Source organism: Equus quagga, chromosome 1 (genome assembly GCF_021613505.1).
Source record: "Equus quagga isolate Etosha38 chromosome 1, UCLA_HA_Equagga_1.0, whole genome shotgun sequence".
In the NCBI taxonomy this organism is placed as follows: domain Eukaryota; kingdom Metazoa; phylum Chordata; class Mammalia; order Perissodactyla; family Equidae; genus Equus; species Equus quagga.
In genome coordinates this window covers 17,617,379-17,631,174 of record NC_060267.1, presented here as the reverse complement: position 1 = coordinate 17,631,174, position 13,796 = coordinate 17,617,379, and the positions used below count along the sequence as shown (strand labels likewise).

Below are 13,796 nucleotides of genomic sequence, written 5' to 3'. Positions count from 1 at the left end.
CCCTTACACCAGCCAAGGTTTCCTTAACCTTTTCTTGAATTGAAAAGCAGGGTGTAGATCACATCCTCTCAGAAACTGCTTTAGAGAAAGCGACATGGTTGCAGAGCTGCGTCAGCCATTTGTGGGCTGATTATATTAGATGTATGTTTTCACACACTGGAAGGAAGGAATGAGAGGTGTTCGATCAAAAAAATAGAGGTTGCGTGCCACACCAAAATTTTCCCTGCAACCTAACTTGGCCTTGAGCGAGCTGGGGAGGCTTTCTCAGAGAATAAGACATCCAATCTGTGTGTCATGGCAGACAGACAGAGTTAGAGAAATAGCATCAGTAAAGTAGTTCAGTATGGCCAGAATGTAGAATGCAAGGGCCCAGGAAGAGGTGGGAGGTGAGGCTAGACAGAAGACCAGGGACCTAATCTTGAGGAATCTTGAATACCGTTGAAGGTTTTCAGCAGAGCAGCAACAGATTTGTGTTTGTCTAGGAGCTCATGCCAGTGGCAGGCTGCATGCTTTGCCACTTCTGTGCCCCAGTGCCTGGCACAGGGCCGGGCATATATAAGAGCTAAATAGATATTGTGGAGAAAGGAAGGAATAAAAGCAGTGGTTAGTTAAGGAATGAATTAGAGGGAGGTAAGGCTGGATGTAGACGAGCATATCAGGAGCTCCTGTTTTGTCACCAGGACCCAAGGCTGATTTCCCAGACACCCAGTGTTGCCTTTTGAGCCTGGGGCCCAGGTTCAGCAGTAGCATGTTCTAACCAGTCCAGGAGGCTTTTAACCTTTACAACTCTCATCCCTGGCCTTCTGGGAGTTTTGGGTGGTTTTTTCCCTTTGTTTTCTTGTTTATTTGTTTTTACAGCATATAATAGAAGGAATAGTCAGGAACCAAAAAGATGATTTTCTGCGTCCTGTGTCCAAGCTGATCACGGATAGAAGTGAGCTCATTCAGTAGTGTGAAATTTTGACCTTCACCTGTTTAACTTTGACTTCACCTACTTCACCTACTAAAACCCAACTGTGATCTCCAGCCCCTCTACTTTTACACTAATTCTTTCAGATTTACCCCAAATATCAGAAAGTATAGTCTGCGGATCAGATACTGGAAGCAGACTGCAGAGTCTCTTGGTTAGGTGCACGAAGAGAGTTTAATGGTCGGATTTGGGAGATTTGTCTCCCTGGGCCTTTTTTTTTTAGGGTAGTAATGAGAAGTAGGCCAGAGAGGAGGGAAAGTAGGGGAGAAGAGGTGATTTAAAAACCCTGGAGATCCTGGAAGCTGTGAGAGTACTGCAATGTTGTCATGATGGGGAACATGAAAGAGGAGGCATGCAAGCATGGATTTTGGGCAAGAGTCACATTTTTCAATGTATTAGGAGTTGCTCAATTAAATAGCAAGGAAAAGCTCAGAACGTTCTGAGAATCCTGGCTTCCATGAATAAGAAGAAACCAAGAGTAGCAGCAGAAGTGGAGCAAAGAAGTTGCAAACATTGGTGGGAGTTGGACTTTGCCTCTTTGCCCCTCCATTCATAGGAAGGGTTACATTTATAAGTCATGTGCTAAAATCACTTAAGAATGGAGGGTATGTTTAGTAAAATTCTAGGCATTCAGAATACAGTGATGGGTACAGAGAAAGGATTTAATATTTACGTCAGTGAATTTAACTGGAAAATCCTCTCTTTTTTGGTGGAGGCTTATTAACACCTACAACATTTCAACCAGTCATATCAAATCTAAATAGACTTCGTGTTTCATGTTTCAGACATGGTGTAAAGATCTTATATTTATTCAGAGTTTAGATCATCTGACTTGATTCTGTTCTTTGTGCTTAGCCAAGAGGGTCTGACATTTCAAATACACTTACTTAGTACTTCTTTTTTTCTGCACATCAAGGCAGGATGCACCTTCCTATACATGTGTGTTATGATCACAAATGTGGAAAATACACAATTAGTGCCTGAGATGAAAAGTGATCTGATTGTGAGTCATTCTGACAGCTCCTTTAGTGTTAGTCTTCTGAGCAATTAGCCACCTCAAACAAAACAACAAAAACAGAAAAGGATGTTAAAGGAGTATTTCTGTCACTTTAGTCAGCTCAAACGTTAGTGCTGGAAAATGATACCCACCCAGCTTTCATGTGGTTCTGGCAGAGATGTCCGAAGTCAGCTGTGTCTAGGGACTGAACTTCAGAAGTGATTTCTTTTTTTTTTTTTTTTTTTTAATTAAGATTATGATAGTTTATAACCTTGTGAAATTTCAGTTGTACATTGTTAGTCATGTTGTGGGTACACCACTTCCCTCTTTGTGTCCTCCCCCCACCCCCTCCCTTCCCCTGGTAACCAACCATCAGTTCTCCTTGTCTAGATGTTAACTTCCACCTATGACTGGAGTCATGTAGAGTTCGTCTTTCTCTGTCTGTCTGATTTCGCTTAACATAATACCCTCAAGGTCCATCCATGTTGTTGCGAATGGGACGATTTTGTCCTTTTTTATGGCTGAGGAGTAGTCCATTGTGTATATATACCATATCTTCTTTATCCAATCATCAGTTGATGTGCACTTAGATTGGTTCCACGTCTTGGCTATTGTAAATAATGCTGCGATGAACATAGGGGTGCAACGGACTCTTGAGATATCTGATATCAGGTTCTTAGGATAGATACCCAGTAATGGGATGGCTGGGTCATAGGGTATTTCTATTTTTAACTTTTTGAGAAATCTCCATACTGTTTTCCATAGTGGCTGTACCAGTTTGCATTCCCACCAACAGTGTATGAGGGTTCCTCTTTCTCCACAACCTCTCCAACATTTGTCGTTCTTGGTTTTGGATGTTTTTGCCAATCTAACGGGGGTAAGGTGATATCTTAGTGTAGTTTTGATTTGTATTTCCCTGATGATTAGCGATGATGAACATCTTTTCATGTGTCTATTGGCCATATTCATATCTTCTTTTGAGAAATGTCTGTTCATGTCCTCTGCCCATTTTTTGATCGGGTTGTTTGTTTTTTTGTTGTTAAGCAGTGTGAGTTCTTTGTATATTATGGAGATTAACCCTTTGTCGGATAAGTGGCTTGTAAATATTTTTTCCCAATTAGTGAGCTGTTTTTTTGTTTCAATTCTGTTTTCCCTTGCCTTGAAGAAGCTCTTTAGTCTGATGAAGTCCCATTTGTTTATTCTTTCTATTGTTTCCCTCAACTGAGGAGTTATGGTGTCCAAAAAGATTCTTTTGAAACTGATGTCAAAGAGTGAACTGCCTCTATTCTCTTCTAGAAGACTTATTGTTTCAGGCCTATTCTTTAGGTCTTTGATCCATTTTGAGTTTATTTTTGTGAATGGTGGAAAAGAGTGGTCAATTTTCAATCTTTTACGTGTGGCTGTCCAATTTTCCCAGCACCATTTGTTAAAGAGACTTTCTTTTCTCCATTGTAGGCCCTCAGCTGCTTTGTTGAAGATTAGCTGTCCATAGATGTGTGGTTTTATTTCTGGGCTTTCAATTCTGTTCCGTTGATCTGTGGACCTGTTTTTGTACCAGTACCATGCTGTTTTGATTACTGTAGCTTTGTAGTATGTTTTGAAATCAGGGATTGTGATGCCTCCGGCTTTGTTCTTCTTACTCAAGATTGCTTTAGCAATTTGGGGTCTTTTGTTGCCCCATATGAATTTTAGGATTCTTTGTTCAATTTCTGTAAAGAATGTCATTGGGATTCTGATTGGGATAGTGTTGAATCTGTAGATTGCTTTAGGTAGTGTGGACATTTTAACTATGTTTATTCTTCCAATCCATGTGCATGGAATGTCTTTCCATCTCTTTATGTCGTCGTCAATTTCTTTCAAGAAAGTCATGTAGTTTTCATTGTATAAATCTTTCACTTCCTTGGTTAAATTTATCCCAAGGTATTTTATTCTTTTCGTTGCGATTGTGAATAGGATTGAGTTCTTGAGTTCTTTTTCTGTTAGTTCATTGTTAGTGTATAGAAATGCTACTGATTTATGTATGTAGATTTTATACCCTGCAACTTTGCTGTAACTGTTGATTGGTTCTAATAGTTTTCCTATGGATTCTTTGGGGTTTTCTATATATAAGATCATGTCATCTGCAAACAGCAAGAGTTTTACTTCTTCCTTGCCTATTTGGATTCCTTTTATTTCTTTTACCTGCCGAATTGCTCTGGCCAACACCTCCAGTACTCTGTTGAACAGGAGCGGTGAAGGTGGGTACCCTTGTCTTGTTCCTGTTCTGAGAGGGATGGCTTTCAGTTTTTGTCCATTGAGTATGATGTTGGCTGTGGGTTTGTCATATATGGCCTTTATTATGTTGAGGTACTTTCCTTCTATACCCATTTTATTGAGGGTTTTTATCATAAATGGATGTTGGATCTTGTTGAATGCTTTCTCTGCGTCTATTGAGATGATCATGTGGTTTTTGTTTCTCATTTTGTTGATATAGTGTATCACGTTGATTGACTTGCGGATGTTGAACCATCCCTGTGTCCCTGGTATAAATCCCACTTGATCATGGTGTATAATCTTTTTGATGTATTGCTGTATTCAGTTTGCCAGAATTTTGTTGAGGATTTTTGCAACTATGTTCATCAGTGATATTGGCCTGTAGTTTTCCTTCTTTGTGTTGTCCTTGTCAGGTTTGGGGATCAGAGTGATGTTGGCTTCATAGAATGTGTTAGGGAGTGCTCCATCTTCCTCAATTTTCTGGAATTGTTTGAGAAGGATAGGTATTAAGTCTTCTTTGAATGTTTGGTAGAATTCTCCAGAGAAGCCGTCTGGTCCTGGACTCTTATTTTCGGGGAGGTTTTTGATTACTGTTTCTATTTCTTTACTTGTGATTGGTCTATTCAGGTTCTCTATTTCCAGAAGTGATTTCTTTATCAAAGATCAAGATGAATTGTATGCTGGTGAGTGAGTCAAACCCAGTTAAGAGAGCTGCCTGTTTTATCAATAAGAGGCTTTCCTAGTACAGAAACTGTGAACATCTCCTTCTGACACGAGTGTCTGGGCCAGAATTTATAATGTTAGAAAATAGGTGAGTGGTTTGGTTTGTTCTGTGGTCTGATGCTGGGAATCTTTGTGGCAGAGAAGAGCATCCTCTAATTATTAATGACCCAAAAGTTATGGGCCGTCTGAAGCTTGTTTAATGTGAATAACTCCCAAGTTTTAGCAAGTTGGCTATCACATGTTTTATATCTCATGCAAAAATATACTTTCAAAATGTGTGTTTAATTAATAAGTGCAAACATTTGATTGCTGCTGTTCTTCTGTTGGGAATTGCTGTTTCTCAGTATAAGCAGTTAATCATTTGTTTTCTACGACAGCTGAGAACTGCATTTCATCTAATGTAAGAAGGATACTTTTCACGTTTTAACATATCTGAAATCAGGGTATGTTTTCTCTAAGATGGCACCATAGATTCCATTAACTGTGGCAGTTGTGGTTCACCTAAGTAAACCTCAGCACACTAAAATAGTATCATAAATGTAAATGCAGTTTAAAATTACTTCATTTCGGAGCCAAAGTAAGTTGGTACTGAGATTTTAAAAGTGATAGCACAACAGTTTGGCAATATTTTTTAAACTTTAAGTATTGATAAACTTTGACCCAGAAATTTCACTTCTGGAAATTTATTTTATAAAAACACCAACATATGTGTGCAAAGATACATATACAAAGATGTTTGTTGTAGTATTGTTCATAATAATACAATGGTTAAATAAGTTATGCTATGTCCACACCATGGAATTCTATGGCAGCTGATTTAAAATTCTATGAAGGCTTATTAAAAAAACTGAGGTAGATCTGTTAGTGCGGATATGGAGAGATGTATGAAAGATATTTTTAAGCAATAAATGCAAGACAGTATGTAGCATATCCAGTTTTTGTAAGTATTAATAATAACAGTAATTACATTTATTAGTATATACACAGACACAGAAACCTGGAAAAATATATACCAAACTATGGAGGTGGCATTATTTTTGGGAATTGATGGGTCTAGGGAAAATTTTCACTTCATTATATATGTATGGATTTTTTTCCAATATGTATATTATTTTTTTCCAGTTTTTTTGTTGTGGTAAAATGCAAAATGCATATAAAGTTTACATACTAATTTTAAACAAAATGGCAGAGTTTTTGAAGTGATAGCTCTGGATAAATGATTTAAAGCCTTAAATCACATTGTTCCTAATGACTTTCACTCTAAGTATGGATTCTTCTGACTTAATGCTGGGAGCTAAATGCAACAATAAGTCCCTCTGAAACCCTAATTCAGAACTTTCCTGTCTCTGTCCATATCTGATCTCTGATCTGGTAACATTTGCTAAGGTGACTGCCACTGGTACACCAGGGCCATTTTATTTCTATATTAATACACTCTCTTGTACCAAGAAAGGTAAATTGAGTTCAGTTCAGCAAGCATTTATTATAGACCTCCTGTGACCCAAACACAGTTTAGATGCTAGAGGAGCACGGATGAAAACACAGGAATCCTTTTTACAAGGTAGAGAAGCATCATGGAAGAGGGAGTGACAGGAGGGAGCCTGGGCACTGGACACTGTCGGGCAGGCTTCCTAGAGCTCATGAAGTCTGAGCCATTTTGAAATGAAGAGCTGTTTTCTATATAGATATTCCAGGGTAAAAAAATGAAATGCAAATTAAAGTTTCACTGTCCCTCCCCACCAGCACACAGAGTAGTACCAAAATTAATGTGATATCCTAATGTTCCAGAGCTTAATACTTGGTGCCTCTGCCTTAATGAAAAACATTAAAGTGATCAGTACCTTAGAAATTGGTAAAAATGGCATGACCACTTGTTGGCTTGCAGGTAACTCATTGAACTGTACTTCTCTACTTGACGACTCAACCCACCCACACATCTGCCTTTTCATCTGTCCATGTCTACCTGTCTACCTGCCTGCTTACCTCCCCGTCTGTCTACCTACCTACCTACCTACCTACCTAGCTATCTAAAGTAATGTCCTAACAGATGAGGGCGCTTGGTGTCTGTTCTGCCCCTGGTCCTTGAAGCCACACTCTACCACTTAGGAACCATGTCTTAACCGCTTCAGAAAAACAAGCCAAGAATAGGAGCAGCTACTTTAAAACTGTAAAATGACATTTTTCACTTATCTTTTTTGGGAAAGGGGAAAAAAAAGGTCCAGTGTTGTCCATAGCTGTGGGGAAATGGACACTCTCCTACCCTGTTGGTAGAAGTGTTATTTTTCTTATTACTAATGATTGGGCATTTGAGGATGTGTTTATTATCTACTCGTGCTTTGTACAGAAATCAGTAGCCTTCATATATGCAAACAATAGCCAGTTAAAAGATATAATGGTAGAGCAAACCTAATTTACAAAAGCAATAAAGGAGATAAAACATATTTAGGAATAAACTTGAGAAATGTCTAAAACCTTTATTAAGAAAACCTTAAAACACCCCTGAAAGACACAAAAGTAGACGTGGTGAATGGAAAAGCATCTTGTTCTTAGATAGGATGATTCAACATCACAGAGATGTTAGGACTCCTGAAATTACAACTATAATCTATTTCCAGTAAAAATGCTATCAAATTTATTTATGGAACTAGAAAATATACTTTTGAAGTTTATTTGAAAAAATAAACATGTAAGAATAGCTAGGGAAATACTGAGAAGGAAGACCTATGAGGAGTGACTACACCTGCTAGATATTAAAACATACTTTCAAGGCTCTTTGATTAAAGCAGCGTGGTATGGCAACACAAATTGGCAGGCAGACCATGGAGTAGAGTAACAAGTCAGAAATGACCAAAGTACATCTGGGATTCAGTGTATGATAGAGAAAGCATTGCAAACCACTGGGGCGAAAATGTACTTCTTAATAAATGGTGCTAGGAGAGCTGGAACAAGCTAAATTAAATCCATACTTCACAGCATATACAAACAAAAACTTCAAATGGATCAGAGACCTACATTTAAAAAAGAAACCATATAAATACCGAAAGAAAACATCAGTGAAGAAAGGCTACATAAAAAAATTTTTTTTACTGTGGTAAAAAACACATAACATAAATTTACCCTCTTAACAGTTTTTGTGCATATTACAATATTAAGTATATGCACATTGTTTCACAACAGCTCTCTAGAAATCTTTCATTTTGCATGTCTGAAACTTTATACTATTGAACAACTCCCTGTTTTCCCCTCTCCCCAGCCCCTGCCAGCCACCATTCTACTTTCTACATCTTTGAATTTGAGTACTTTGGGTACCTCATATAAGTAGAATCATGCAGTGTTTGTTTTTTGTGACTGGCTTACTTCACTTAGCATAATCTCCTCAAGGTTCATCCATGTTGTAGCATATGACAGAATTTTCTTCTTTTTTTTTTAAGGCTGAATAATATTCCATTGTGTGTTATACTATATTTTCTTTATCCATTCATCCATTCATGGACATTTAGGTTGCTTCCACATCTTGGCTATCGTGAATAATGCTACGATGAATATGAGTGTACAAATATCTCTTCAAGACCCTACTTTCAGTTCTTTTGAATACATACCCAGAAGTGGGATTGCTAGGTCATATGGTAGTTTTATCTTTAATTTTTTGAGGAACCTCCATACTGTTTTTCATAGCAGCTGTACCATTTTACAATCCCACCGACAGTGAATGAGGGTTCCAATTTCGCCATGTCCTTACCAACACTTTTTTTCTCTTTTTCATAATGGCCATCCTAATGGCGTGAGGTGCTCTCTCATTGTGATTTTGATTTGCATTTGCCTGATGATTAGTGATGTTGAGCATCTTCTCATATGATCATTGTCCATTTGTTTATCTTCTTTGGAGGAATGTCTGTTTAAGTCCTTTGCCCGTTTTAAAATTGTGTTACTTGGAGGTTTTGTTGTTATTAAGTTGTAGGAATTCTTTATATATTCTAAATATTAACTCCTTATGCAATATATGGTTTGCAAATATTTTCTCCCTTTCCATGGGTTGCCTTTTCACTACATTGATGGTTTCCTTTGCTGTGTAGAAGTTTTAAAGTTTAATGTAGTCCCATTTGTCTGTTTTTTGCTTTTGTTACCTGTGCTTTTAATGTCATTTCCAAGAAATTATTGCTCATTTCAATGTCATTAAGCTTCCCCCCCTTTGTTTTCATCTGAGTTTTATATTTTCGGGTCTTTCATCCATTTTGAGTTAATTTTTATATATGGTCTAAGATAGGAGTCCAACTTCATTCTTTTACATGTGGATATTCTAGTTTCCCCAGCACCATTTGTTGAAGAGACTGTCATGTCCCCATTGTGTAGTCCTGACACTCTTGTCGAAGATCATTTGACTTCTATACCCAAGGGTTAATTTCTGGACTGTTTTGTTCCATTGGTCTATATGTCTGTCTTAAGGCCAATATCATACTGTTTTGATTACTATAGCTTTGTAATATGTTTTGAAATCAGGAAGTGTGAGGCCTCCAGATTTGTTCTTTTTTTTTCCTCAAGATTATTTTGACTATTTGGGGTCCTTTGAGATTCCATATGCATTTTAGGTTTTTTGTTTGTTTGTTTTGAGTAAGATTAGCCCTAAGCTAATATCTGCTGCCAATTCTCCTCTTTTTGCTGAGGAAGATGGGCCCTGAGCTAACATCCACGCCCATCTTGCTCCACTTTATATGTGGACGCCTGCCATAGCATGGCTTGACAAGCGGTGTGTAGGTCCACACCCAGGATCTGAACTGGTGAACCCTGGGCTGCCGAAGCAAAACATGCAAACTTAACTGCTGTGCCACTGGGCTGGCCCCAGGATTTTTTTTTTTTTATTTCTTGAAAAAATGCCATTGGGATTTTGATAGGGATTGCATTAAATCTGTAGATTGCTTTGGGCAGTATGAACACTTTAGCAATATTAAGTCTTCCAGTCCATGAACATGGGATGTCTTTCCATTTATTTGTGTCTTCTTTAATCTCTTTGAACAATGTTTCATAGTATACAAGTCTTTTGCCTCCTTGGTTATGTTTATTACTATTTTATTCTTTTTGATGCTGTTATAAATGGGATTGTTTTCTTAATTTCTTTTTCAGATGGCTCATAGTTAGTGTTGAGGAACACAGCTGATTTTTGTATGTTGATTTTCTATCTTGCAACTTCGCTGAATTTGTTTATTCTAACAGTTTTTGTGTGTGTGTGTGACATCTTTCGGGTTTCCTACATAAGATCATGTCACCTGCAAACAGAGGCAGTTTTACTTCTTCCGTTCCAATTTGGGTGCCTTTTGTTTCTTTTTCTTGCTTAATTGCTCTGGCTAGGACTTCCAGTGCCACGTAGAATAGACGTGGTGAGAGCGGGCATCCATGTTCATTCCTGATCTTTGGAGGAAAAACTTTCAGTTTTTCGCTTAGTTTGGTGTCAGCTGTGGGCTTTTCATATATGATCTTTATTATGTTGTGATAATTTCCTTCTATTCCTAGTTTGTTCAGTGTTTTTATCATGAAAGGGTGTTGAGTTTTGTCAAATGCTTTTTCTGCGTCTGTTGAGATAGTCATGTGGTTTTTGTCCTCCGTTCTGTTAGAGTCTTACATTAAATGATTTTCGTATGTTGAACCATCCTTGAAGCCCAGGACTAAATCCCACTTGGTCAGGGTATATGGTCCTTTTACTGTGCTGCTAGTTTTTTGTTCAGGATTTTGATGTCAATAGTCATCAGGGATATTGGTCTCTGGTTTTCTTTTCTTACAGTATCTTGGTGTGGCTTTGGTATCAGAATAATGCTGGCCTCATAAAATGAGTTTGGAAGTGTTCTCTCTTCAAGTTTTTGGAAGAGTTTGAGGATTGGTGTTAATTCTTCTTTAAATGTTTTGTAGAATTCTCCAGTGAAACCTGGGGTTTTCTTTGTTGGGAGGTGTTTTTTTTTTTTTTTTTTGTTACTGGAGGGCTTGTAAAAATTTTATTTTATTGCAGTAACATTGGATTATATGGCTTTCAGATGTATATCGCGATATAGTTCAAATTCTGTGATTACATCATGTTCACCACCTAAAAACTAATTATAGTCCATCACTTCTCATGTGAGCCTAATCACGCCTTTTGCCCTCCCTCCTCCTCTCTTCCCCTGTGGTAACCACCAATCCAATCTCTGTTGCTATGTGTTTGTCATTGTTTTTATCTTCTACTTATGAGTGAGATCATACGGTATTTGACTTTCTCCCTCTGACTTATTTCACTCAGCATAACACCCTCAAGGTCCAGCCATGTTGTCACAAATGGCCGGATTTCGTCATTTCTTATGGCTGAGTAGTAGTCCATCGTGTATATATACCACATCTTCTTTATCCATTCGTCCCTTGATGGGCACCTAGGTCGCTTCCAAGTCTTGGCTATTGTGTATAATGCCGCAATGAACATAGGGGTGCAGGTATCTTTATGCATGTGTGTTTTCAAGTTCTTTGGATAAATGCCCAGCAGTGTGATAGCTGGATCATATGGTAGATCTATTCTTAATTTTCTGAGGATACTCCATGCTGCTTTCCATAGTGGCTGCACCAGTTTTCACTCCACGAGTAGTGTACAAGGGTTCCTTTCTCTCCATGTCCTCTCCAACACTTCTGGCTTCCTGTCTTGTCCATTCTGACTAGAGTGGGATGATACCTCATTTTAGTTTTGATTTGCATTTCCGTGATACCTAAGGATGTTGAGCATCTTTTCATATGCCTGTTGGCCATCTGTATATCTTCTTTGGAGAAATCTCTCTTCAGATCTTTTGCCCATTTTTTTAATTGGGTTATTGGGTTTTTTCTTGTTGAGATGTATGAGTTCTTTGTATATTTTGGATATTAACCCCTTAACTGATATATGGTTTGCAAACATCTTCTTTCAATTGTTAGGTTGTCTTTTCATTTTGTTGATGGTTTCCTTTGCTGTGCAGAAGATTTTTAGTTTGATGTAGTCCCATTTGCTCATTTTTTCTTTTGTTTTCCTTGCCCAGTCAGACATGGGACTTGAAAATATGCTGCTAAGACCGATGTCAAAGAGCATACTGCCTATATTTTCTTCTAGAATTTTCATGGTTTCAGGTCTTATATTCAAGTCTTTAATCCATTTTGAGTCGATTTTTGTGCGTGGTGTAAGAGAAAGGTCTACTTTCATTCTTTTGCTTGTGGCTGTCCAGTTTTCCCAACACCATTTATTGAAGAGACTCTCCTTTCTCCAGTGTAGGCCCTCAGCATCTTTGTCGAAGATTAGCTGTCCATAGATATGTGGTATTATTTCTGGGCTTTTAATTCTGTTCCATTGGTCTGGTACCTGTTTTTGTACCAGTACCATGCTGTTTTGATTACTGTAGCTTTGTAATATGTTTTGAAGTCAGGGATTGTGATGCCTCCACCTTTCTTTTTTCTCAGGATTGCTTTAGCAATTCGGGGTCTTTTGTTGCCCCATACGAATTTTAGGATTCTTTGTTCTATTTCTGTAAAGAATGTTATTGGGATTCTGATTGGGATGGCATTGAATCTGTAGATTGCTTTAGGTAGTATGGACATTTTAACTATGTTAATTCTTCCAATCCAAGAGCACGGAAAGTTGGGAGGTTTTTGATTACTGATTCAACCTCCTTTAGTTATAGGTCTGTTCAGATTTTACTATTTCTTCTTGATTCAATCTTGGTAGGTTGTATGTTTCTAGGAATTTATCTGTTTCTTTTCGGTTATCCAATTTGTGGTATATAATTATTCATAGTAGTGTCTTGTAATCTTCTTTCTGTTGCGTCAGTTGTAATATTTCCTCTTTCATTTCGGATTTTAGTTATTTGAGTCCTCTCTTTTGTTCTTAATCTAGCTAAAGGTTTGTCAATTTTGTTGGTCTTTTCAAAAAACCAACTCTTATTTTCATTGATTTTTTTCCTCTTCTCTGTTTTGTTTATTTCTGCTCTAATCCTTATTTCCTCCTGTTGCTAACTTTGATTTTAGTTTGTTCTTCTTTTTTGAGTTCCTTTAGGTATAAAGTTAGGTTATTGATTTGGGATCTTCCATAACAATTTTTTTAAAAACTTTTGCATGGCAGTAAACCACCACAAACAATGTCAAAAGAAAAATGACAGCCTGAAAGAAAATATTTCTAACATATCTCAGACATAAAGGGCCAATATTAATATCCCTTACATATGAAGAACTCTTAAAAATTAAAGAGAAAATAAACTCAGAAACCTAGTGGAAAAATGGTCAAGTGACATGAACATTCACTTCACTTACAAACAAACAAACAAACATAAAATGGCCCTTGAATCCTCTGTAATGATGTTTAATTTCACTAATGATAAAAGAAGTGCAAATTAAGATTACTGAGGTACCATTTCTCAGCTTCCAAACTGGCAACAATTTCAAAAAGCTGGATGGCACACTCTGAAGGCGAGGCCATGGGGAAACAGGCACACCTGTGCATTGCTGTTAGTAATACAGAATGAGACAAGTCGTTTGGAGGGTTATTTGGCAGGATGTAACAGAATTAAAAACATGTTCACTTTTTGATTTAGGAATCTCACTTGTAGGAATTTATGCTGGAGATATACTCTCATCAGTATAAAAATATATTTGCACAAGGCTGTTTGTTGCATTCATTTGTAATTGTAAAATATTGGAAACATTTAAATGTTTCACACATAGGATAATAGTTGAATAAACTATGGTTTACAATGGAGTGCGATGCAGTTGTAAAAAAGAATGAAGAAGAACTCTAGGAGGTGATAGAGAATGATTTCCAGAATATATTGTTAAGTGAAAAAATATGTAGTGCAAGAAAAGTGCATATAATATGCTACCTTTTAT

General features: G+C 37.4%; 1 protein-coding gene across 6 annotated transcripts in view; it reads left to right on the top strand.

Moving 5' to 3' along the window:
- DIP2B (disco interacting protein 2 homolog B) overlaps nucleotides 1-13,796 on the top strand; it is a 209,928-nt gene that overhangs the window by 116,259 nt on the left and 79,873 nt on the right. The window lies entirely within an intron of this gene.